Source organism: Dermochelys coriacea, chromosome 1, assembly GCF_009764565.3.
Source record: "Dermochelys coriacea isolate rDerCor1 chromosome 1, rDerCor1.pri.v4, whole genome shotgun sequence".
Taxonomy (NCBI): domain Eukaryota; kingdom Metazoa; phylum Chordata; order Testudines; family Dermochelyidae; genus Dermochelys; species Dermochelys coriacea.
Window position 1 is genome coordinate 58496608 of NC_050068.2, and position 26891 is coordinate 58523498.

Consider the following 26891-nt stretch of genomic DNA (forward strand, 5'->3'; position numbering starts at 1 on the left):
TTTCATTAAATTTCATCAGTGCCACTGGCAAAGATAATTCAACTGAAGGAACAATATCTTTTTTCATTAATACATACATTTTTCATCTGGTAAGAAAGGGCTTTTTACTATTGTAAATGAAATCTAGTTTAAACATAGTTTTAGTTTTTGGAAAGAGTTTGCAGAATATCAAAAAAGTCTGCCTCTTTCATTTTCAGAACAGATTACCTCAGAGGAATAATTAGCCTCTATACGATTATTTTTGCTTCTTATTAAAGTTGTGAATAGCAGTTATTTATGTGCCACATTTTATATTCTGAATCTGCATTGACATTCTTAGTAAAGGTAAAGGTTGGAGAAAATATTAATATCGAAATAAAGTTTGGGGAAACTTCTAAGAAATGAGTAATTTCTTTAAATTTCCAGAGCTCTGAAATCATTTAAAACATTGATTAATTCTCACTTCTCCTTTGTTAGATGAGTAAGTATTATTATCCACATTTTACAACTGTATCAATTGTGGCAGAGAGAGGTTAAGTGAAATATTCAAGGTCATATGACAAATAAGTAGAAAAACTGAAGTGCTGACACTTTGATCTTTGCTCTAACTACTAGACAGTACTTCTTTCATTAAGCATTCCTACTTAAACAATTATGAGAGATGCATTTTTATGAGTGTGTTTGAGAAACTGCACTATTGGTAACTATGGAAGATAGAAAGCAATATTTTTGGATATGTATGTCTAGAGATGGGGCTTTGGAAAGGTACAGAGATTCCTACTTCTTGAAGCATGTTTTGCATACACAGTATACTGAGATTAATTGATAGTCTTTATTCAGTTTGGGCCTGATCCAAAGTTGGTTGAAGTGAAAGGTGACTTCGGTGAGGTTTGGACCAGTGTCTAAGGCTTGGGCACAGCGGTATTTCTTAAATTCCTGTTTAAAATTCTTTTGTAGGGCTGAAGGGACTTCAAGAGGTCATCCAGTCCATCCCCCAAGACTGAAGCAGGATTAAGTAAGCTGAGACCATCCCTGACAGGAGTTTCTTAAACCTACAAAGACAGGGATTCAACAATCTGTCAAGGTAACGTGTTCCGGTGCTTAACTATCCTTATAGTTAGAAAGTTTTACCTAATATTCAATTGAAATCTCCCTTGTTGCAACTAAGTGGGTTACTTCTTGTTCTACCTTCTGTGGGCATGGAGAACAGCTTCTTTATAACAACCTTTAACATATTTGAAGATTGTTATCATGTCCCCCCCCAGCCTTTTCTTCCATAGCCTAAAAGTGTCCAATTCTTTCAACCTTTCCTCACAGGACATTTTTTCTAAACCTCTTATCATTTTTGTAGCTCTCCTCTGGATTTTCTCCAGTTTGTTACATCTTCCTTAGCACTCGTCTACACTACCGTGCTAAATTTGTGGCATTGCATCGGTGCAATGGTGCTGTTTTATCGCATCTGGTGAAGCCGCATTATGTCAACGAGATAGCGCTCTCCCCTCGACGTAATCACTCCCCCTCAATGAGAAGCAGGGGCTATGTCGCAGGGGACACCACTTTAAGTCGATGTAATTTACATCGCTCAGGGGGGTGGTTTTTTCACACCTCTGAGTGACGTAACTTACCTCAATTTAAGCGGTCCTGTTAATACAACCTAGAATGATATTTACCCTTTTTGCAACAGCATCACCCTGCAGACTCATTCAGTTTTTGATTACCTATAGATCCAGATCCTTTTCAGCAGTACTACTGTCTCACCAGTTATTTCCCACTTTGTATTAGTGCATTTGACTTTTCCTTCCTAAGCATAGAACTTTGCACTTCTCTTTATTGAATTTCATCTTGTTGATTTCAGACCAATTCTCCAGTCTATCAAGATCATTTTGAATTCTAATCCTGTCCTTAGAAGTGTTTGCAATCCCCCACTCCCAGCTTGGTGTCATCTGCAAATGTTGTGTGCATACCCTCCTCTCAGACAAGTTGTTAATGAAAATACCGAATAGTACTGTACCCAGGATAAACCCCAGCGGGACCCCACTGGATACATCCTCGCAGTTTGACAGCGAAGCATTGATAACTCCTCTTTGATAATGGTCTTCAACCTGATCAGGGCCGGTGGGAGGAAAGAAGAAGGGATGTTGTACAACCAGGTGTTTTCAGTGGGCACTCTGAAATGAAAGCTCCAAGTGTGGTGATGGAGCTACCCATACTACATCTAATCCCTAATTGCGATCACACATCACAGCCACTTCCGTTAGGATACCCAGAGCCTTAAGTAGGGAAGGTTAGAAAAATCCCCAAATGTGCAAACAAATAATTTCTAGGATTCTGGTTGCTTCTTAATTGGCTCTAGGTGTCCTAATTAGCCTGCCTTAATTGGTTCCAGCAACTTCCTGATTGTTCTAGAACAGCACATTATTTCTCAGGGAAAAGGGACCTGCTTAATCTGGAGCTAATATATCTACCTTCTATCATTCTCCTGTTACATTTTTGGTTGCACTTTTCCCCTCACCTTATCTATGCACTCCCTATCCATGGCCCCACAAAGTCACGGGATCTCCTGGTCAGCCTCCTCCTGGCCCTAGCTAAAATGGCCATCTATAAAACCAGAGTGAGGAGGTTGGCCAATGGAGTCTCCTGTGACCGTGGGGCCTATTTCCGATCCTCAGTCTGATGACGTATCCGGGCAGAGTTCCTCTGGGTGGCGTCCACTGACTCCCTTGATGCCTTTGAGGAGCAGTGGGTGCTGTCCGGGATTCTCTGCTCGGTGTCCCCATCTGGTTCCCTTTGTTTGGCCCTTTGACCGCACTCCTGTCCCTGTTATTTCATTAGTTGTCCCCCGGATTCATTTGGTGTCCAGGTTCTGCGGATCCCCCTCTTAGGCTGGGGGGGGATCCTTTAGCAATAGGATCATTCTCCTGTAGCCATCTGGCCTGACCCTATCACAATATATACATTGAAGAGGGAAGATTGTAATAGTGGCTAGCTCTTTGTTCCAAAGTAAATGTCTACAGATTTTCAGAATCCAATGAAAAGAGGTTCTTGCAACATTAGAAATTATAAGTAGAGCAAACCTACCTAAAGCATCAAATATTGTAAGAAGACGATGATGGAAGTATTTAGGTCATGCTTTACAAAGGCCCAGATTAAAGAACTTTGGGGCTGTCAGGGTTCCCTCCCCACTCTGAACTCTAGGGTACAGATTTTATTTAAAAGAAGGATTTTATTTTTTTTAAAAAAAGGTAAAAATCGCCTCTGTAAAATCAGGATGGAAAATAACTTTACAGGGGTAACAAAAGATTCAAAAACACAGCAGAACTTCCTCTAGGCTTAGTTTCAAAGTTACAAAAAACAGGAATAAACCTCCCTCCAGCAAAGGAAAAATTCACAAGCAGAACAAAAGATAATCTAACATGCCTTGCCCGGCTTTTACTTACAATTTGTAGTATGAGAGACTTTTAGGATGGTTTATAGGAGAAGGAGTTTTCTGACCTGATGCTTCTCTGCTTCCCAGGAGAACACACCAAAACAAAGCCTTCTCCCCCCCCACCCCAAGATATGAAAGTATGTTCTTTCTTCATTGGTCCTTTTGGTCAGGTGCCAACCAGGTTATTTGAGCTTCTTAATCCCTTACAGGTAAGGAGGAATTCTAGGCTACCCTTAGCTGTATGGTTATGACACCGCCCCGCCCCCCCCCCCAAATCACAGAGGGTGCTGGACAGCCTGTACCATGCTGGCTGTGATTTCTTCCTGGAGCTCTAGAAGAAAACAGAGTAAATAAGACACATATGCCTCTAGATATACTACTGATTATATAAAAACTAACCATATTTTCCACATTTCAAGGACAATTTGAACCAGTTGATTCAAAACTTTCATGGGAGAGTGCATCAGCCACTTTGTTAGAAGCTCCTGAAATGTGTTGTATATCAGAATCAAAATCTTGGAGAGCTAAACTCCACCGAAGAAGTTTTTTGTTATTGTCCTTGATGGTATGAAGCCACTTCAGTGCAGCATGGTCGTTTTGCAGGTGGAAACGCTGTCCCCAAACGTATGGGCGTAGCTTTTTCAGAGCGTATACAATGGCGTAATATTCTTTTTTGCTGATTGACTAGTGATTTTCCCTCTCAGACAGTTTCTTGCTGAGAAACAGGACGTGATGGAATTCTTGATCTGGTCCCTCCTGCATTAAAACTGTTCCAGCACCACGCTTGAACGCATCTGTGGTTACTAGGAAAGGTTTGTCAAAGTCTGGGGCCCTTAGCACAGGGTCAGACATGAGTGTTGCTTTAAGCTGGTTAAAGGCCTTCTGACACTCTTCAGTCCACTGAACTGCATTTGGCTGTTTCTTTTTGGTTAGGTCTGTCAGTGGGGCGGCAATTTGGCTGTAGTGCGGTACAAATCGCCCGTAATATCCAGCCAAGCCTAAGAAGAATTGGACCTGTTTCTTTGACTTTGGGACAGGCCACTTTTGGATAGCATTCACTTTGACCTGTAGGGGGTTGATAGTTCCTTGACCCACCTGGTGTCCAAGGTAAGTCACTGTTTAGGCCTATTTGACACTTCTTAGCCTTATCAGTTAGCCTTGCCTCCCTTATGCACGCAAGGACTTTTTGTAGATGCTCCAGGCGTTCTGCCCATGAATCAGAAAAAATGGCCACATCGTCAAGGTAGGCGACTGCACATTCTCCCAGTCCTGCTAGGAGACTATCTACAAGTTTTTGTAAAGTGGCAAGTGCATTTCGCAGCCCAAAAGGGAGCACATTAAATTCATACAGCCCTACATGGGTGATGAAGGCTGACCTTTCCTTGGCGGATTCATCCAGCGGTACTTGCCAGTACCCCTTGGTTAAGTCTCCGGTAGAGATGAACTGGGCACGTCCCCAGTTTCTCCAATAGCTCATCTGTGTGTGGCATTGGATAGTTGACTGGGTTAGTTACAGCATTTAGCTTATGGTAGTCCATGCAAAAGCGTATCTTCCCATCTGATTTGGGAATTAGAACCACTGGAGATGTCCATGCACTGTTAGAGGGGCGGATTACACCCATCTGTAGCATGTCCTGGATCTCCCGTTCTATAGCAGTTTTGGCTTGAGGAGACACCCGGTACGGTTGGGCTCTAATTTAGTGAGCATTACCTGTGTTAATGGAGTGTATGCCCGTTCGGTCTGTCCTGGGGTGGCTGAGAACGTCGGTGCGAAGCTAGTGCACAGCTCCTTGATCTACTGTCGCTGCATACGTCCAAGGGTATTTGAGAAGTTCATCTCTTCCACTTTTCCTTCATAGTAGACACCTTCAGGCCACTCAGCGTCATCTCCTCCCTGGGCTGTAAAATGACAAACTCTTAATTCTCTGGAATAAAAGGGCTTTAGAGAATTAACATGGTACACCTTAGGCTTTAGGTATGAGGTGGGGGATGCTATGAGATAATTAACAGCTCCCATTTACGGGCTCCTGGACCGTAAATGGCCCTTCCCATGACGCTTCCATTTTATGGGCCTGAAGCGCCTTTAAGACCATGACCTGATCTCCCACTTTAAAGGAACGCTCTCTGCCATGTTTATCATATCAGGCCTTTTGCTCTTCCTGAGCATCTTTTAGGTTTTCTCTAGCAAGAGCTAAAGAGGTTCAGACGGTGTTTTGTAGGTTGTTTACAAAGTCCAGAATTTTAGTTCTGGAGAAGGTGTAAACCTCTCCCATTGGTGCTTCACCAACTGTAATGGCCCCTTAACCTCACGGCCATACACAAGTTCAAATGGTGAAAATCCTGAACTGGGATGTGGTACAGCTCTGTAGGCAAAGAGCAACTGCTGCAATACTAGGTCCCAATCATTGGAGTGCTCATTTACCAATTTACGTATCATGGCCCCCAAAGTCCCATTAAACTTCTCCACTAGACCATTTTTTTGATGGTGGTAAGGGGTGGCAACCAAGTGGTTCACTCCATGAGCTTCCCAAAGGTTTTTCATGGTTCCTGCCAAGAAATTAGTCCCCAAATCTGTAAGGATGTTGGAGGGCCAACCTACCCTGGAAAAAATGTCTGTTAATGCCTAGCACATACTTTTAGCTCTGGTGTTGCTTAGAGGTACTGCTTCCGGCCATCGGGTGGCAAAATCTGTGAAAGTCAGTATGTACTGCTTTCCTCTGGGTATCTTTTTTTGAGAAAGGACCCAGAATATTCACAACTACTTGCTGAAATGGAACCTCAATGATAAGTAGTGGTTGGAGAGGGGCTTTAAACTGGTCTTGGGGTTTTCCCACTCTTTGGCACACCTCACAAGACTGGACATAGGTAGAAACATCCTTGCCCATTCCCTCCCAGTAGAAGGACCTCTCCAAATGGTCTTTGGACCTGTTCATCTCAGCATGGCCACTAGGATGATCGTGGGCTAAGCTCAAGAGCCTTACTTGGTACTTAGTTGGAACGACCAAATGCCAGTCTTCCTGGTGCCCATCAGAAAGAGCTTCCTTATATAAAATTCCTTTTTCTACAACAAACCAGGATTGATTAGAAGAGCTGGAAGGCGATGGGTTGCTCTGTGCTGCCATCCAAGCTCCCTGAAGGCTTTCATCTGCTTCCTGTTCGGCCTGGAACTGTTCCCTTGATGCTGGAGACATCAGTTCCTCACTGGATTGTGGGACCTGGGCTTGGTCCCTCTGGAAGCAATGCAGGTGATGGGGCTGTTTCTGTTGACTGTGAACTGCCCTCTGCTGGTGCACTATGTGGTATTTCAGGCTCTGGCTGAGCCTCTTGTGTAGGGTTATCTGCTGCTGCTGCCAGGCTCTGTGGTGCCCTCTAGTATTGGAGCTGTGACAAGGTATTAAGCGCTAGACTCCGTGTTGGCAATGGTTCTATTACTGGTTGCTCCACCAATTCTGGTTTTGGGACTGGCTGGGTCTCTGCGACTGGATCCACTAATGCTGTCGCAGATGTTGGCATGGGGTCCGGTTCCACTACCTCAGTCTGGGTCTCTGGTAACACAGACTGGGCCCTTGTTGAAGGCTCAGGAACAGAGCTAGATGTGACAGCTTGCTTAGCCTGGCTGCGGGTGACCATTCCCACCCTCTTGGCTAGTTTCACATGGTTGGCCAAGTCTTCCCCCAGCAGCATGGGAATGAGATAACCATCATAGACTACAAAAGTCCACATTCCTGACCAGCCCTAGTACTGGACAGGCAACTTGGCTGTAGTTTGACTTGAAGGGTTGAATTTTCACTTGGATCTCTGGGTTGATTAAGTTGGGGTCCAGTAAGGATTGATGGATAGCTGACTCTTGAGCTCCAGTGTCTGTCCATGTGATAACTTTCTTCCCGCCCAGACTCACAGTTTCCTTTTTCTCTGAGGGTACCTGGGAGGCATCTGGGCCTGAAGACCTTTGTTGTGACTCTTACGTAATTAACTGCAGTCTGTTGGGGTTCTTGGGGCAGTTAGACTTCACATACCCCAGCTCATTACATTTAAAACATCGCCCAGCTGACTGGTCACTGGGGCGAGGTGGGTGCTGGAGATGGGTGTGGTGGGACGATTTGGCTACTCACAGAATGAAAATGCATCTGTTCTAACCTACAATTCATTAATTATTGTAGAACATAGTAGGACAGAATTTAGTTTTGATAACATAATAGTTTAAGATCAGGAAGATATAACCTATGAATATAAGTAGAATGATGATAAGAAGAGATAAATAGGGTTAGAAATTGAAGTCAGAACATTGCTAAGAAGGTGAGTAGAACATTTTAATGAAGCAAAGGAATCAATGGAAAATTAGGGAGAATATTGAGAAAGAAATGGTAACCTAATAATAATAGCCTTACATTTATTCAGTGACTCTCATTCCAGAGGGGCCCACAGCATTTTACAAAATGATAGACAAACTAAATAGACAGATCACTTTACCCATTGTTGAACTGCTGCTGCATTTGGTGTAAACAGCCATTTAACAATTCACACAAACACTGCAGAACCATCTGGGACTAGAAGAGTACATTTGTAACAGCAGACAGACGATGCAATTATCTGAGTGAGAATTTGGCTAGGACATTGGCTTTAAGAACCTACTTTTTGAAAAATAGAATGGAAATGTGTGCTCTCTCATTCTCTCTTCTTTTAAATCATATACTTTCCGTTGGAATTACTTTAATTTGATATAAGGGGGAAAACCAGATTAAAAATAAAGTTCCATGAGAGGACACAGCTTATGTCTCTTCTGCTATAGGCTGCATCTGAACTAAACCCCATCTCTTCTCTCTTTCATCTGGGTCCCTCATCTTTATATCCGTGCCCTCTCTCTCTCTCTCCCCTACTTTCTTATTTTTCATAGATTCTGGCATTTTATGGCCAGAAGGGAGCATTGTGATCATCTAGTCTGACCTCTTGTATAATAAGGCCATAGAAATTCCCTGAATTAATTCCTGTTTCAAATCCAATCTCTATGATTGAACTGGAGCCTATTATAGTAACAGTAGGGTTTTTTCAGGACCTGAGTCAAATGTTTATTAATGTTTAATTAAAGTCCCTTTTAATTAAGATTGTTTTTATCTCGTCATCATTTGATCAGGGAAAACAAATTTGGTGTGGTTTATTGGCTTTTAATCAAGAGCATAAGCAATTATAATGTCAGTTAATTTATTATACTTCCTAAAGTACTAAACAATATGAAAATTAGATTGAGGTTACCATGTAAATCAAGTTAGTCAAATCAAGAAGTTAATAATAATACAAATTAAAATTGGTTAACTAAAAGAAAACAATTTGAGACCGACAATTGGGCAAATCATTGCATGAGAACAATCAGTAATCAAATCATAAAGTTAACACCAATGATTGAATGGCTTGCCATGTCTTTCTATCTCTATGCAGTTTATTTAGCAGCTTATACTTTCCCCTATGGAAACAAGGGTTAAGGTTGGAATCTTTACATACTCAAGGTGACCTCTAGTGATCTGTGAAAAGCTTTGCTTTGAACCCGGCTTAATTGATTCCAAATGGTAATTTGCACTATAAGCTTATACCCACACATTATTACTGCCACCACCCTTGCCTAAAAAGGCTAGGACAAGTCTTTCCTGCCAGGTGTCATTGCACAGACATTTTGTTAAGGAAACAAAAAGAGGAAGAAGTTAATTAAAAATACAAAGGGGATCTGCTCTTCAGCTTGGCTGGCCTGTGGAGCCTCAGAGTCAGTCAGGAGCTGCACGGTGGGAACCAGGCGATGTCTTCTCACTCAGGCATCATCATCCTAACAGGCATTGTCCTCTGGTCGACTGGCTGGTCTATGATATCTCTACTTTCCTTGGGGGTTAGCAGGGGGGAAAGCAGGAGTGTGAGCCCTGTGGTTGTCATTGTGGTGATCTCAGGAGAAGCACACTTCTTCATTTGTCAGGTCTTTTAAGGTTGAAACTCAAACTGGTATCAACCCACAGGACCTCCTGGGCAATCATCTAATTGAATCAGGGTATCACTGGTTTCCCACTCCAACTGCATTGACCAGTTCTTGATCAAAGGAAATCAGTCTGACCTTTGGTACACTCTAGGACCCTGCTTCCTAGGGTACTGGTTCTTTGTCACATCCACAGATTCATGTGTTTTTCCTAAGCAAACAATAATAGAGGAATAACAGGAGATGATGACTCCACTAAAATGATCTTGATTCCCCTTATCTAGGTCAACAGTCTGGGCTCTTAAATGACTTCTTGACCATTAGGGCCTGTCTACTTTCCTGGTCATAATTTATGATCCATTGTCCTTTGACTTAGAAAAGTTATTCCTTACTCATTCACACATCTCATGCATACACTTTCTTAAGGCCTATGAGACCTCATGACCACAGTAAGCCAGTCTAGAACAGTCTGGGAAACTGAGGAACTGCGTGATAGGTTATTTCACTCTATCAATGCTCAAAGCAAAACTGCTTCAAAAGCTGCTTGTTATATCCATTAACATAAACTCATTAAAATATGGAAAATTAAACTTTACAATTTAATGTCTACATTACTATGAGCCTACACACCTACAATATATAACCTGCTTTTGTAAAAATGTCTAACTTTAGTAGCTGCTGTTTAAAATCCTCCTTAGTTACTGTTGGAATGGAAAGTATTTCACCATGGTCATCATCAAATATAAATACGTCATCCAGCTTTTTCCCAAAAACAGAATGGAAATATTTATTGAAAACTTCTGCCATTTCTGCATTATTATTAACAATCCACCATTTCCACCTAGTAATGGGCCAATACTATTGCTAGTTCCCTGATGTAAAAAAATCTTATTGTCCTTAACACTGCTGGCCATAGAGTTCTCCTTGAGTATTTTTGCTTCCCTTATCAATTTTCTACAATTTCTAACTTCTAATGTATATTGATTGCTATCAAATTCCCTTTTTTCCATTTCATAATATTGTTTTTATTTTTTTATTGCCGCTTTCACTTCCCCTCTAAGCTAGGCTGTTTTTAACCAGCATAAACTTCTTTCTGAATGATGGGATTGTGGCTTTTTGGACATCTGCTAAAATATTATTAAAGAGTTCCCAATTATTATTCACAGTTTTTGGTTTAAATTGTTTTTTCTGGTTGATATAGCTCATAATTGATTTTGGCTTTGTGAAACCTGTCCTTTTAAAGCATCAAGCATATATATTCCTGGTTGGGATTTTAGTCTGTTTACACATAATAAATGCAATCAAGTTATGATTACTTGCACCAAAGCAACCACTAATTTTTTAGTTCTGTAAGCAATTCCTCTTTATTCATCAAGATGAGGTCTAGTACGGAATCCCCCACATTGGATACAACATTTTTTGAGTTAGGAAATTGTCATCTATATTTTTTTTAAAATTCCAAGGGTATTTTGGAACTGGCAGCATGAGACCTGCAGCATTTGTCACTCAGACTTAAGTCCTCCATGATAACACTTTTTTTTTTCCTGTACATACTATAGAATGGTGTTCCAGGAATTTGGTGGTCTTTAGCAGACACCAACTAGTACCTCATCTATGTTTTACCTATTAGAACATTTATCCATAAGCATACAGGATCATTTGCTTCCAAGCTGTCAGTGACTTGGAAACAGGTAATGACATTTTGACACTTTGACTCCCTCAGGGAACAGATGGCCAGGATCCCCTGGGGGACTAACATGAAAGGGAAGGGAGTCCAGGAGAGCTGGCTGTATTTCAAGGAATCCCTGTTGAGGTTACAGGGACAAACCATCCCGATGAGTCGAAAGAATAGTAAATATGGCAGGCGACCAGCTTGGCTTAATGGTGAAATCCTAGCGGATCTTAAACATAAAAAAGAAGCTTACAAGAAGTGGAAGGTTGGACATATGACCAGGGAAGAGTATAAAAATATTGCTCGGGCATGTAGGAAAGATATCAGGAGGGCCAAATCGCACCTGGAGCTGCAGCTAGCAAGAGATGTCAAGAGTAACAAGAAGGGTTTCTTCAGGTATGTTGGCAACAAGAAGAAAGCCAAGGAAAGTGTGGGCCCCTTACTGAATGAGGGAGGCAAGCTAGTGACAGAGGATGTGGAAAAAGCTAATGTACTCAATGCTTTTTTTGCCTCTGTTTTCACTAACAAGGTCAGCTCCCAGACTGCTGTGCTGGGCATCACAAAATGGGGAAGAGATGGCCAGCCCTCTGTAGAGATAGAGGTGGTTAGGGACTATTTAGAAAAGCTGGACGTGCACAAGTCCATGGGGCCGGACGAATTGCATCCGAGAGTGCTGAGGGAATTGGCGGCTGTGATTGCAGAGCCCTTGGCCATTATCTTTGAAAACTCGTGGCGAACGGGGGAAGTCCCGGATGACTGGAAAAAGGCTAATGTAGTGCCCATCTTTAAAAAAGGGAAGAAGGAGGATCCTGGGAACTACAGGCCGGTCAGCCTCACCTCAGTCCCTGGAAAAATCATGGAGCAGGTCCTCAAAGAATCAATCCTGAAGCACTTAGAGGAGAGGAAAGTGATCAGGAACAGTCAGCATGGATTCACCAAGGGAAGGTCATGCCTGACTAATCTAATCGCCTTTTATGATGAGATTACTGGTTCTGTGGATGAAGGGAAAGCAGTGGATGTATTGTTTCTTGACTTTAGCAAAGCTTTTGACACGGTCTCCCACAGCATTCTTGTCAGCAAGTTAAGGAAGTATGGGCTGGATGAATGCACTATAAGGTGGGTAGAAAGCTGGCTAGATTGTCGGGCTCAACGGGTAGTGATCAATGGCTCCATGTCTAGTTGGCAGCCGGTGTCAAGTGGAGTGCCCCAGGGGTCGGTCCTGGGGCCCGTTTTGTTCAATATCTTCATAAATGATCTGGAGGATGGTGTGGATTGCACTCTCAGCAAATTTGCGGATGATACTAAACTGGGAGGAGTGGTAGATACGCTGGAGGGGAGGGATAGGATACAGAAGGACCTAGACAAATTGGAAGATTGGGCCAAAAGAAATCTAATGAGGTTCAATAAGGATAAGTGCAGGGTCCTGCACTTAGGATGGAAGAATCCAATGCACCGCTACAGACTAGGGACCGAATGGCTCGGCAGCAGTTCTGCGGAAAAGGACCTAGGGGTGACAGTGGACGAGAAGCTGGATATGAGTCAGCAGTGTGCCCTTGTTGCCAAGAAGGCCAATGGCATTTTGGGATGTATAAGTAGGGGCATAGCGAGCAGATCGAGGGACGTGATCGTTCCCCTCTATTCGACACTGGTGAGGCCTCATCTGGAGTACTGTGTCCAGTTTTGGGCCCCACACTACAAGAAGGATGTGGATAAATTGGAAAGAGTACAGCGAAGGGCAACAAAAATGATTAGGGGTCTAGAGCACATGACTTATGAGGAGAGGCTGAGGGAGCTGGGATTGTTTAGTCTGCAGAAGAGAAGAATGAGGGGGGATTTGATAGCTGCTTTCAACTACCTGAAAGGGGGTTTCAAAGAGGATGGCTCTAGACTGTTCTCAATGGTAGCAGATGACAGAACGAGGAGTAATGGTCTCAAGTTGCAATGGGGGAGGTTTAGATTGGATATTAGGAAAAACTTTTTCACTAAGAGGGTGGTGAAACACTGGAATGCGTTACCTAGGGAGGTGGTAGAATCTCCTTCCTTAGAGGTTTTTAAGGTCAGGCTTGACAAAGCCCTGGCTAGGATGATTTAACTGGGACTTGGTCCTGCTTTGAGCAGGGGGTTGGACTAGATGACCTTCTGGGGTCCCTTCCAACCCTGATATTCTATGATTCTATGATTCTATGACATATAGTGCCATGCCCCCATCTCTTTTGCTTGCTTGAGTATTCCTAAATAGGTTATAAACACTGATTTTTAATACTTCTTCTCCTTGTCTCAGTCTTCCTCCATCTTTTTCTCTCTGGCCTACCCATTTCTCTTCCCTTATTTTTTTCCCACTGGCCTCCAGTGGTGTGCCATCTATGTATGCAAGGTGTCACACACTAAGATGTAGGCAGTGCATCCTGTGGTTGGAACAGGAGTCTCACCAAGTGGTTGGAAAAGAATCAGGGGAGAGAACCAGAGGTGTGGGATCAGGGGATAAGCCAATTTTTGGAGACAGGAGTCAGGAATTCAGAGGAAGGTAGGGACTAGAGCTGAAAAGGGAACAGACCTGAGTTGACATAAGGGCCAGTACAGAAAACACGTCTCACGCAGCTGCAGGTGTGAAATGCATTGAGCAGCCACTGTGCAGTTGTTTCTACAAGGCTTACATGGTGATCTTTTGGCCCTTCTGTCCAATAAGAGAGCACAGGCACTTAGTGAGGATTTATTGGGCCTAGCTGGGCTCATTGGATTTCTAGGTGTCCGAGCTCAGAATCAGCTGAGATCCTGACAGTACCACTCCCCTTGAGGGCTTCTCCTAGGACACCTAGTCCTGGCTTCTGATAGTATCTTTGGTGAAATTCCTGCAGGAGATCAGGAGTGTGAACATTTTTTTCTGTTTCCCAGGACCTCTCTTCTGGACTGTATGTCTTCTGGTTGATCAGATACTGCACCTTCCCCCTGATCCTTCAGGAGTCAAAGACCTAATGCACTTTGTATTCCTCCTGCCCATTGACAATTACTGGGGGGTAGTGGAGGGTCTACCCAGTTGCGGAAGGGGTTATTGATGAACAGCTTGAAGAGAAAAAGAAAAGGAGTACTTGTGGCACCTTAGAGACTAACAAATTTATTAGAGCATAAGCTTTCGTGAGCTACAGCTCACTTCATCGGATGCATTTGGTGGAAAAAACAGAGGAGAGATTTATATACACACACACACACAGAGAACATGAAACAATGGGTTTATCATACACACTGTAAGGAGAGTGATCACTTAAGATAAGCCATCACCAGCAGCAGGGGGGGGGAAAGGAGGAAAACCTTTCATGGTGACAAGCAAGGTAGGCTAATTCCAGCAGTTAACAAGAATATCAGAGGAACAGTGGGGGGTGAGGTGGGAGGGAGAAATACCATGGGGAAATAGTTTTACTTTGTGTAAGACCTATCCACTCCCAGTCTCTATTCAAGCCTAAGTTAATTGTATCCAGTTTGCAAATTAATTCCAATTCAGCAGTCTCTCGTTGGAGTCTGTTTTTGAAGCTTTTTTGTTGAAGGATAGCCACTCTTAGGTCTGTGATCGAGTGACCAGAGAGATTGAAGTGTTCTCCAACTGGTTTTTGAATGTTATAATTCTTGACGTCTGATTTGTGTCCATTCATTCTTTTATGTAGAGCCTGTCCAGTTTGGCCAATGTACATGGCAGAGGGGCATTGCTGGCACATGATGGCATATATCACATTGGTAGATGCGCAGGTGAACGAGCCTCTGATAGTGTGGCTGATGTGATTAGGCCCTATGATGGTATCCCCTGAATAGATATGTGGACAGAGTTGGCAACGGGCTTTGTTGCAAGGATAGGTTCCTGGGTTAGTGGTTCTGTTGTGTGGTGTGTGGTTGCTGGTGAGTATTTGCTTCAGATTGGGGGGCTGTCCGTAAGCAAGGACTGGTCTGTCTCCCAAGATCTGGGAGAGTGATGGGTCGTCCTTCAGGATAGGTTGTAGATCCTTGATGATGCGTTGGAGAGGTTTTAGTTGGGGGCTGAAGGTGATGGCTAGTGGCGTTCTGTTGTTTTCTTTGTTGGGCCTGTCCTGTAGTAGGTGACTTCTGGGTACTCTTCTGGCTCTGTCATTCCACATAAAGATGGACTACAAGCCGTCAGGAACAGTATCCCCGATACTGTCACGGCTAACCTGGTGGCTGAACTTTGTGACTTTGTCCTGACCCATAACTATTTCACATTTGGGGACAATGTATACCTTCAAATCAGCGGCACTGCGATGGGTACCCGCATGTCCCCACAGTATGCCAACATTTTTATGGCTGACTTAGAACAACGCTTCCTCAGCTCTCGTCCCCTAATGCCCCTACTCTACTTGCGCTACATTGATGACATCTTCATCATCTGGACCCATGGAAAAGAAGCTCTTGAGGAATTCCACCATGATTTCAACAATTTCCATCCCACCATCAACCTCAGCCTGGACCAGTCCACACAAGAGATCCACTTCCTGGACACTACGGTGCTAATAAGCGATGGTCACATAAACACCACCCTATATCGGAAACCTACTGACTGCTATTCCTACCTACGTGCCTCTAGCTTTCATCCAGATCATACCACTCGATCCATTGTCTACAGCCAAGCGCTACGATATAACTGCATTTGCTCCAACCCCTCAGACCGAGACAAACACCTACAAGATCTCTATCATGCATTCCTACAACTACAATACCAACCTGCTGAAGTGAAGAAACAGATTGACAGAGCCAGAAGAGTACCCAGAAGTCACCTACTACAGGACAGGCCCAACAAAGAAAACAACAGAACGCCACTAGCCATCACCTTCAGCCCCCAACTAAAACCTCTCCAACGCATCATCAAGGATCTACAACCTATCCTGAAGGACGACCCATCACTCTCCCAGATCTTGGGAGACAGACCAGTCCTTGCTTACGGACAGCCCCCCAGTCTGAAGCAAATACTCACCAGCAACCACACACCACACAACAGAACCAATAACCCAGGAACCTATCCTTGCAACAAAGGCCGTTGCCAACTCTGTCCACATATCTATTCAGGGGATACCATCATAGGGCCTAATCACATCAGCCACACTATCAGAGGCTCGTTCACCTGCGCATCTACCAATGTGATATATGCCATTATGTGCCAGCAATGCCCCTCTGCCATGTACATTGGCCAAACTGGACAGTCTCTACGTAAAAATGAATGGATACAAATCAGACGTCAAGAATTATAACATTCAAAAACCAGTTGGAGAACACTTCAATCTCTCTGGTCACTCGATCACAGACCTAAGAGTGGCTATCCTTCAACAAAAAAGCTTCAAAAACAGACTCCAACGAGAGACTGCTGAATTGGAATTAATTTGCAAACTGGATACAATTAACTTAGGCTTGAATAGAGACTGGGAATGGATGAGTCATTACACAAAGTAAAACTATTTCCCCATGGTATTTCTCCCTCCCACCTCACCCCCCACTGTTCCTCTGATATTCTTGTTAACTGCTGGAATTAGCCTACCTTGCTTGTCACCATGAAAGGTTTTCCTCCTTTCCCCCCCCTGCTGCTGGTGATGGCTTATCTTAAGTGATCACTTTCCTTACAGCGTGTATGATAAACCCATTGTTTCATGTTCTCTGTATGTGTGTATATAAATCTCTCCTCTGTTTTTTCCACCAAATGCATCCGATGAAGTGAGCTGTAGCTCACGAAAGCTTATGCTCTAATAAATTTGTTAGTCTCTAAGGTGCCACAAGTACTCCTTTTCTTTTTGCGAATACAGACTAACACGGCTGCTATTCTGAAGGTTGAAGAGAGAAACATGAAAGATGGGGTGAATCTTGAGGGATTCTGATAGTTGAAGCTTGAAGGCTACTTGGTTTATTTCTTTGATAATCTGAAAAGGACCCAGCTGTTGGTGGTCAAGCTTGGCCAAAAGATGGTTCTTTCTCAGAATCCAAGCTGAGAGCCAAACCTTATCTGTTATTGCAAGGTCAGGGGTGGCCTGTGGCTTTCAGTTGGCATACGGTTTATAATTTTCTTTAGAGGAAAACTAATGCTCTTTGAGTTCCTGGTGTGTTTGTTGGAGGTGGAGGACCAAGGATGCTGGGCAGACACTTCAGGCAGCAGATCTGGAATTGGGAAATTGGGGTTGGAAACTAAAATGTGTGAAGAACGGGGTCTGTTGGGTTAAAGTGTGGGTCAAAGTGTAGCATGCAAATTTGGCAAAAACCACAGCAGTGGGAGCCAATCATTCTCATGGAAATTCAAATAACAGCAAATATACTGCTCCAAGGTCTAGGACACACTTTCAGTGTGGCCATCTATCTGTGGATAATAGGTTGTTGAGGACTGGTGCCAAGAAGGCTGAGAAATTCCTGCCAGAATCAAGAAACGAATTGAGGGCCTTGATCTGAAATTATGTGTGTCAGCATGCTGTGGTAACAAAAGACATTCTCCAGGAAAGCTTGCACAGTTTCACATGCAGGGGATGGTGTGGCAGGGAATAAAATGGGCCATCTTGGTCAGGAGGTCCACTCCAGTCAGGGTGACTGAGTGCCCTTGGGAGTGGGGTAACTCCACAATAACATCCATTAAGAGGGTGGACCAAGCATGCAGAGGTGTGGAGAAGGGCTGATGGAGACCCACAGGCCTTGCTCACAATCTCTTCATGTGGCTGCAGAGGTCTCATGATCTAACATAGTTTTTGACATCAGTTTGTAGGGTCAGACACCAGAAGTATCTAGCACTCAGGTTCCAAATTGGCCAAAATGTCCTGCTATGGGCAAGTAATGGCACAACCTTATTATCTGAAACCAGGAGCTCCCCTTGCAATTGTAGAGATGATGAGGCCAGACTCAGCTGATAAGTTTATGGAGGGGATGGTATGATGAAACTGCCTACAATGGCATATGGCCCATCTGTGTCTGCTATTAGCAAATATTTCCAATGGCCAGAGATGGGACACAAGATGGGGTGGGCTCTGAGTTACTACAGAGAATATTATCCCAGGTGTCTGGCTGGTGGCTCTTGCCTACATGCTCAGGGTCTAACTAATCATCATATTTCAGGTTCGGAAGGATTTTTCCTCAGCTCCGATTGGCAGAGACCCTGGGGATTTTTCGCCTTCCTCGGTAGTGTGGGGCATTCGTCACTTGCTGATTTGAACTAGAGTAAATGGTGGATTCACTGTAACTTGAAGTCTTAAAATCAAAATTTGAGGCCTTCTGTAACTCAGCCAGAGATGATGGGCCTACTACAGGAGTGGGTGGGTGAGATTCTGTGGCAGCAATGTGCAGGAGGTAGGACCAGATTATTATGATTAAGGCTACGTTTATGTCACGGAGGTCATGGAAATCACAGAATCCATGATTTCCAGAGACCTATGTGACATTCTCTGCTTCAGTCCCAGGGGCTGCGGGACTCTGGAGCTGGCAGCCAGCGGGGACTTGGCAGGGTTCCGGTGACAGGGGGCCCCCTGCAATGTTCCAGCAATAGGTGATAGACTCCTGAGGGGCTCTTCTCAGGGTTCCTGTGACAGTCGACCACCTCTCGCAGGGGAGGAGGACACCTAGGGTGAGCAGCTGGATGTGTCTCATTTTCTCTTTGGCAAATATGGTCACTCTACAGCTCCCAACTGTCGTGGGTGGAGGGGGAACCAGCCCCACAGCTCCCAGCCACCATGGTGGCGGGGGAAGCCATGGAGCTGCAGCAGTAAAAGTCAGACAGGTCATGGCTTCAGTGAATTTTTGTTTATTGCCCATGACCTGTCCGTGGGCAAGCTATTTACTAAAATAGCCATGACAAAATTTTAGCCTTAACTATGATGGTCCCTTCTGGACTTAAAGTCTATGAGTCTATGAAAACCAAAAAGCACAACTGGAGTTCTGGTTAGGAGACAAGTCAGTGGTTACAGCCAGGAGTCAGGAGCCAGAACAGAACCAAAAGGTAGAACTGGAGTTGTGGGCAGGAGACAAGCCAGTGGTCAGAGCCAGGAGTTCAGCAGAAGGTAGGGACTATGGCTGGAGTGGGAGAAGGCATGGGTTGGAGCAATGGCCAGTATAGGAAGCAGATCTGGTGCAGCTGCAGGCGTGGAATGCACTGAGCAACCATGGTGCTGCTGTTGCTACAAGGCTAAAATGGTGAGCTGTTGTCCCTTCTGTTCAATCAGGGAGCACAGTCACTCAGTGAAAGTTTATTGAGCCCAGACAAACTCATTGGGTTGCAGGTGACCAAGTCCAGAGCCAGCTGAGTTCCTTTGCAAGCCTGACTGGCTGTGCGTTGTCCAACTGGCAGCCCATGAATGATTCCGTGTGGCCTCTATGGAGGATGCCATTTTACAGAACAAAGCTCTGTGCAACATAACCTTGCATGCACCATACGTGTGAGGTCAGCCTGCATGGAGGATGCCATTTTGGACAGCCAAAGGCATGCAAAGGAGTTGTTGCATGCCTTACTACAACTGTCACGGAATGCCATTGCTGGCCTCCAAATCTCTTCCCTCCACATTCAGGTTCTCTTACCCCTTGCCTCTTGGCCTTCCCATTTTTCTCCATTCTCCCCCTTCTTTTGATCCACTCTAATAGACTCCATCAATCTTTTCCCTTCCCCCTCTATCTCTTATCATCCTCCTTGGGGCCCCCCTCCCCCGACCTCAACCACAAACTCTCTCATACTCACTCTTTTCATCCACACCCTTTCTCTGTGTTTGTATCTCTATTCTTTCCTCTACTTGGGCCACCACCTGATTCCTTGTCTCCTGGAGTCCTCTCACCCATCTTCTGTCCCCCTTCAACAAAAACAATAATATAGGGGAGAAAATGTTTTGAAACTTCTAGGCAGGCAGGCAGGCTGATTGACCCCTCTCCATTTGCACTCCCCCAACATTCTGTTATTCATGTGCATGTTCCTGTTTTTTCCCCCTCCTTCATGTAGAAGCTTCTGGCTTGCTCCCACCACCCTTCCCCTGTGGGAGAGGCTGGGGCTGTAATTCATCTCAGAACACACAGTTTTATTTTCTCTGGGTCTTATATGCATTTTGAGCCCTCAAGGGCCCAGCATTATGCAGTGGAAGAATTAGGGATCTTTTTCTTTAAGAACCTTCACAGCTTTAGATAAGATCCAGGTGTTAGTTGCCATGGTAACAGCATCCATAACACAGAAGGCAACAGCAAAGGTGGTCAGTTTTGAATTAAATATGTAAATACATTTTAATGCCAGGGATGGAAGATTCAGTCTAGAATTCAGCCTGATAAAGTACAAAATTAACAAAATGGAGGAAAGACTGGCAAGAAGGGGAAGCAGAGAGATGAGTAAACCTAAGATGCTGAGTCTTTATTCTCCTGTTCTATTCTGTTTAGGTTCATATTGCCACGTTCATCACCACAGTATCTGAGCACCTTCCAATAGTGCATTAAGCCATGTGGCTAACATCTTTCATGTGTGGCTTGTGTGCAGCAGTATTTGGTTTTGGTAGGGTCTTTTTTTGGTAGTTTTTTTCTTTAATGTACATGCTACTATGTCTTTGTTAGAGAAGGCAGGTCAAAGAAGTGTGCTTTCACTCAGAGTGAAAGATGGGTGAGATTTGTGATGGTCCTTAATTCTCCTGGTGTTTGCTCCACAGTCTTAGACCACCCTCCCAAGAAAGCTCGCTCTGTCGCATAGCTGAGCTTTATCTTAGAAAGCTCTTTTGTGCCTGAGGAGTAGAGTTATTAATCATGGTCTTAGACCATTAGGTGGTCGCTGAGATACAGTTGGCCCAGGCCATTAATTGCTTGTGACAAATATGTCCTCTTCCCGCCAGATGATTTATGATTAGCTTGTAGAAAAATTTCTGATGGAACAGTTTTCTGTCAGAAAATTCTGATTCAATGAAAGCAATAGGTTTTGTGGGAATGTATCAATTTTGTCAAAATTTTCCCAGAAAATTTTTGAAATGGTTAATTTCAACATTATCATGTCAACTGTTATATTAATTATATTATATTATTAAAGTCAAAACAAATGTTTCAATAAGATCAAAACTAAATATTTTCTGAATATCTCAAAAAATTCAGAGCTTTTGGGATGAAACCATATTTAAAAATCTTGAAATTTCCAGCAGGATAGCAATTCCAAATTTCATCAAGTTCCATTTATGATGTTCCTATCCCTTCATATACAGCATTGCTCCTTCTGGGCTAGATTACGACTTCGCCTTCATGCCTGTGCTGGGAAGTGAGAGAGTGTAAGGGTATTTCTACACTAGTGACTGTACATGTATCTGTGCACTTGGTTGTGCCATAACCCCTCTATTGTTCCTATTGTCCTCACCTAAAGCTCAGCAGCATGTGGCTGAAGGCGAGTACAGGGCGAGTAAGCTAGCACACCTCTGGTGTATCGGTAAGTACATGCCTCAGGCTGTCACATGACCCTTTACCCATGCCAGTGTGCTGTGTGGACAGAGATAAGAGTTGTGTACCAAGTCTTGAGTTTCAGTAGTTCTCCACTCCCATTCGCCAAAATGCACTGACCCCTTACCCTAATCTATAAAGGTGCCTGTCCCTCCATTTTCACTGGTTGTAGCGAGCTGAGCTAACCACATCAGATCACTTCAGAACAGTTTTCCACTGTGCTATTTTGATCAGTACAGGTGAACATGGATCCTGGTCTGAGAGCAGCTGCCTGGCTTGCTGACCACATCTGAGTGCTGATCAATGAGTGGTTGGAGTATGATTTGCCTGGAGCTTCAGGAATGTACACTGGTACCAGGAAATTTCATGGAGGCAGAAGCAGGCGGGCATTTAGCTGTCTCCAGCCCAGTGCCAGGAAAGTATAAAGCACTTGAGGCTCATTTGGTCAGCAGTGTTCCTGGGTACCTGTGGCAAGGATTTTACCTTGAACCAAGTCTAGTTTGTTAAATTTTAGCTACTAGAGAGTGTTCTGTTGTTATTTCTCTTGTAACCATTTCTACCGTTAATATCTTATACTTGTATTCACTTCAAATCTATTTCTTTGTAGTTAAATAAACTTGTTTTATTTTTTAATCAAAATTAATCCAGTGTTGTGTTTAAACTGAACTGTTTGGTAACTCCAATTAAAGTAGCAAACTGTTGCATATTGACCTCTCATGGGGTAATGGACCTCTAATATTGGAATGGCCCAGGAGAGGGCTGGACAGTTCAGAACATACGTTTGGGGAAAGTTCGGCACTGGGAATGTATTGGGGTCGGTGACACGAGCCTGTCAATAGTCGGGGGGTGGAGTGAAGGCAGCCAGCTTCAGCAGTGTTACTGAGCATGCTCAGCACAAGCCAAGTAGCAAATGAATGTTTGTATGTATGTATGTATGTGGGGGGTGACCCTGCACGCCCCATCCCCACATGTTCCCTTGATGTGGCTGACAGGCTTCAGCTTTAAAAGGACACTCAGGGTGTGACCTGTATACCTGTGACCTGTGTTAGGCTGTTTGTGAGCAGCCTAGGTTGGGAGCTACAACAGCAAACCATTGCAAGGCACCCAGGATTACAGGGCAGGCAGTGACACATCCTCTCACAGGTATGGACTACACCCTGGAATGTGACATGCCTGGCACACATGCCTAGTCTATGATGAGCTGGAGCAGGTGCTGTCAAGGGCTTCTAGTACATAAGAACATAAGAACGACCATACTGGGTCAGACCAAAGATCCATCTAGCCCCATATCCTGTCTACGGACAGTGGCCAGTGCCAGGTGCCCCAGAGGGAATGAACAGAACAGGTAATCACCAAGTGATCCCTCTCCTGTTGTCCATTCCCAGCTTCTGGCAAACAGAGCCTAGGGACACCATCCTTGCCTATCTTGGCTAATACCCATTGATGGACCTATCCTCCATGAACTTCTTTAGTTCTTTTTTGAACTCTGTTATAGTCTTGACCTTCACAAGATCCTCTGGCAAAGAGTTCCACAGGTTGACTGTGTGTTGTGTGAAGTAATATGTCATGCATTGCTCTGTGTCTGTGAGTTTGAACTGCAGTGTTGAAGCCAGGGCATTGTCATGACCCATTCCCTTACCAAATCCCTCCAGCTTTCCCCCTCCATTCTCTCTGCTCCACCCCAAAATGGTCCCTGAACAAGACATAGTTATAAATCAATGCTTTTATTGATTTCCCATGAACAAGTATTATGCATGTAGCTAAAGCTGTGTTTTAAGAACAGATTATTCCTGAAAAATCATTCTCCTTCTGTATTTGTGGATTGAAGTGCAGAAGGGGTTGGGTGAGGGAAGGGGAAGGGCACAGTTGTAGCACGGTTTGGTTATCGGAGGGGAAGTTAACTGCAGTGGTCCTTTCTCCTTTGGAAGATTGGAACACTTTTACTGTCTCTCTCCCAGGCTGCACAATTTGGAGGAAATGGGGGTGGAAGAAGGATTGGTCAGGTGGTTGGGTAAACATCGTGCAGGATCCCTTTGTAGTAGAGAGACAAGGGACTTGTGGTGCTGATCTGGAACTTTAAGGAACCAGATCAAACTGTGGTGTCTCTTTCTTTCCCTGTCTTTTTCATGATTGTTAGGCAGGCACAGTGGTAGGAATTTCTGGTGATACCATGGTGTGTATTTGCACAGAAACTCCGTATGCAGAGAACAGAGTCAAGTTCCAGTTGAATTGCCTCCCAGTCCTATAAGTGTATTTCAGCAAATTTCTGGTATAGCAGAAATTCCATCTGAGTCTTGATGTTCAACAACAGTGCAAATCTGCTTGGTTCATCTTCATAGCTGAGTATGCTCCATTCAGCAATATGTAGAGCCGTGATCATTAAGAGAGACATCTCTCTAGCGTATATTTCTGGATCTCCTGCAATGGACTGGAAAGCCACCTCCTTTTTCCATTCTGGTACTTTGAAAAACACTGTGTTCTTCAAAGGTTGGCTGGCCTTTAAAGAAAAAATTGCAAATTGGTAACATAGCTCCTGGAAGGAACTGCCACCTCTCTCCCCTCCCCCAAAACACTATGAATATTTTAAATTTTTGAAAACATTAATACATTTTTCTTACAATTAGCATCTGCTCCTTCCTTGTGGATTGCAAAAGTTTTCTGAGGACTAAGGATAGTCTAACAGTTGCATTGGTGGAACACTGAAAAGTATAAAAATTATGGCCTTCTACTGCACAGTTAAGTTATGTGGGAGAATTTCTTCTAAAGGAAAAAATATATAATGCTACTCTCCTCTTTTAATTGGCAGGATCTTCTGCTCCTGAGAAGGAAACCATTCCACCAGGAGGGCAGGAGCAGCCCCCCAGAGACAGCAGAGGCAGATAGAGAAGGACACTGGAAGAGCTGCTCATTGGCATGGACAGGAGGAAAAGTTTGAGTTCCTCTGGGCATCGGAGGAGTGGACTCTTCAGCAGGAAATGACACTGATGAACTGGTTCATGGAGCAGGAGGCAGGCCTAAGGGCAAAGCTGACAGAATGAGTCGCCAAATGAATTCAGGGACACTGATCCTGTCCATCGCCGCCACCTCCTCTGGCTGCCAACCAGGGTGCTGCTGAGTCAGAGGATCTTCGTTTTGGCATCCCTCCCTCCAAGTGACCAGGTGGAGGACATGGAGCCTGCACAATTCCTAGGATCACACCCACCACTGGTACCCAAAACCTGTCCCAGGGGGACCCTCCTGAGCATCCAGGAGGGGAATGATGAGCCTGCAAAAGTCCTGGAAACCCACCAAGTGCCTCCCAAAAATCAGTGCTGGAGATGTTCCCGGTTGTCCCCAAGAACATTTCCCCTACATCATTCCCCCTTGTCAGAGGAGGGCAAGAAGATGGATACTGAGACATTAACAATTGACCAGTGTTCACAGATTCATTCCCTTGATGTTTTAAATATTGTTGGTTTACATTTCTTTTTTAGTGTTTTAATTACATGTTCCATCAAGTACTTTTAATAAATGTTATAGTTTCCTTGACTTGTGTGTGGACACTACTTCCGAAGTATAATGAAGTGAAGCTGTTTTCAGGTTTGGGATTAGGCCCCATGATTCATGAGATTGAATGGTGTATCATTGTCTGGTGCCATGATACCAAAACCACTGTTCTGTCTGTTCCTCCCCCTGCTTCCGCATCACCATCTCAGAAATATTTCAAGTCCCAAGGATACATGGGAGGGATGGGGAAAGTGCAGTTAGTGTTATATGCTTACAAGAAGCACTACTGGTTTACAACACAGCAGAACTCTGCAAAATAGGAAAGCGGGAGATGAATGTCTTTATGGCTTAGTTCACATGTGGAAAATTGAAATTCCAGTAACAACGCAGACAATAAGAAAAGGAGTACTTGTGGCACCTTAGAGACTAACAAATTTATTTGAGCATAAGCTTTCATGAGCTACAGCTCACTCCATCGGATGCACTCATGAAAGCTTATGCTCAAATAAATTTGTTAGTCTCTAAGGTGCCACAAGTACTCCTTTTCTTTTTGAGAATACAGACTAACACGGCTGCTACTCTGAATGCAGACAATGACAGCATCTGACACTACCTGTGATTAAATGACCCTTCCTCCCCTCCGTTCCCTGAAACTTTGACCAGTTTCAACCATATCAGGGACTAGTGCTCCATAACAGTCGCTAAATGCAGTTAGCACCATTGACAGTGAATGCTTTAAAATAAAAAAGAATGGCTGCATACCCCACTCCCAAGCAAATGTTGGTAAGGTTGTTAACAGAGATTGAGTGCTGTCAATAGAAGGGAAGTAAAGAAGTCTGAATAGTGAAGACAAAAGCACTGCACAATGACTGCATTACCAGTTGGCTGCCACCCTCCACAGCACAGTCCCAACCCTACGGAGAGAACTCAGTGGAGGTGCCCTGTTATAACTGTCTTTAGTGGGTGCACTGTCACAGGTATGAATGGCTAATAATCTAATGGCTAAAGGGGAAAAAACCTCCCACAAAGCTATGTAGCCCACAAATATATGTCAATGTTCCCTTGTGCTTTTCCAGCAGTTGCACAGGGTGTTAAGGTGTCCCTTAGTACAGACAGATGTCATCGTCTGCCTCCCTGCTGTGCCAAGATAAGCGTACATATGATGATCCTGATTTTCCATGCTCATTGGAAGCCATGACCCATGTGCCATCTGGCTGCCCTGTGCAGTGTTTGTAAACCAGACTTGTCCTGTGCGTACTTAGGATGGAAGCCCTCCCCTTCACCCTCACAAACACTATGGAGTGTGCAGCGGGTGACGATTATATGAACAGCGTTTGCCACATTGGCATCCAGAGGGGTGTATAGGCTGTGCCCATGAGATTTCAGCCTAGCAGACATGCACCCCTACAACCATTCTGCAGTTACTGAGTTAGTAACTGAATTCCATTTTTCAAGGGTCATTGGCCTCAGGGTATGATTTTCATGAGCCAAGTTAGGAGCAGGTCTGCGGGGTCCCCAAAATAACATTTGGCACAGACAGACTATACAGAACAATATTATTTCTGGGGACTAAAATCCCTTCTTCCTCCTTCAGGTACAATCCTGATCTCCTCAACATCCTGGCCTCATGAACCTTTTCAGTGTTTTCCATGTTTGTATTCACTAATCTGCCTCCGTGGTCCACCAAACCTTGCAGAATGAGTTGATAGTAACCATTTCAGTTCATCTATTCACTTGTCCCTCATGGTAGGCAAAGTATTGGGATATGGGTGTCACTGATGGCCCCTGCACAGTTCAGAAACCCCATTCTCTGAATCCAACTATTATTTCTGGAACTTATTTTATGGTAACCACCCACGGGCAGGTCACAGTGTAAATTGCCTCGCAAACTTGCATAACCATAGTCCTGACAGTGGACTTTGCAAGCTCAAAGTGGTTTGCAAGAGACCTATGGCTGTCTGATGTTGCCAGCT

General features: G+C 44.1%; 1 long non-coding RNA gene across 1 annotated transcript; it reads left to right on the forward strand.

The window, feature by feature from the left end:
• Positions 1–942: 942 nt before the first annotated feature.
• Positions 943–24960, forward strand: LOC119849673. The gene is made up of 2 exons (XR_005290527.2): positions 943–1063; positions 24239–24960. It is a non-coding gene; the product is annotated as an uncharacterized LOC119849673 (long non-coding RNA).
• The last annotated feature ends 1931 nt before the right edge of the window (positions 24961–26891 follow it).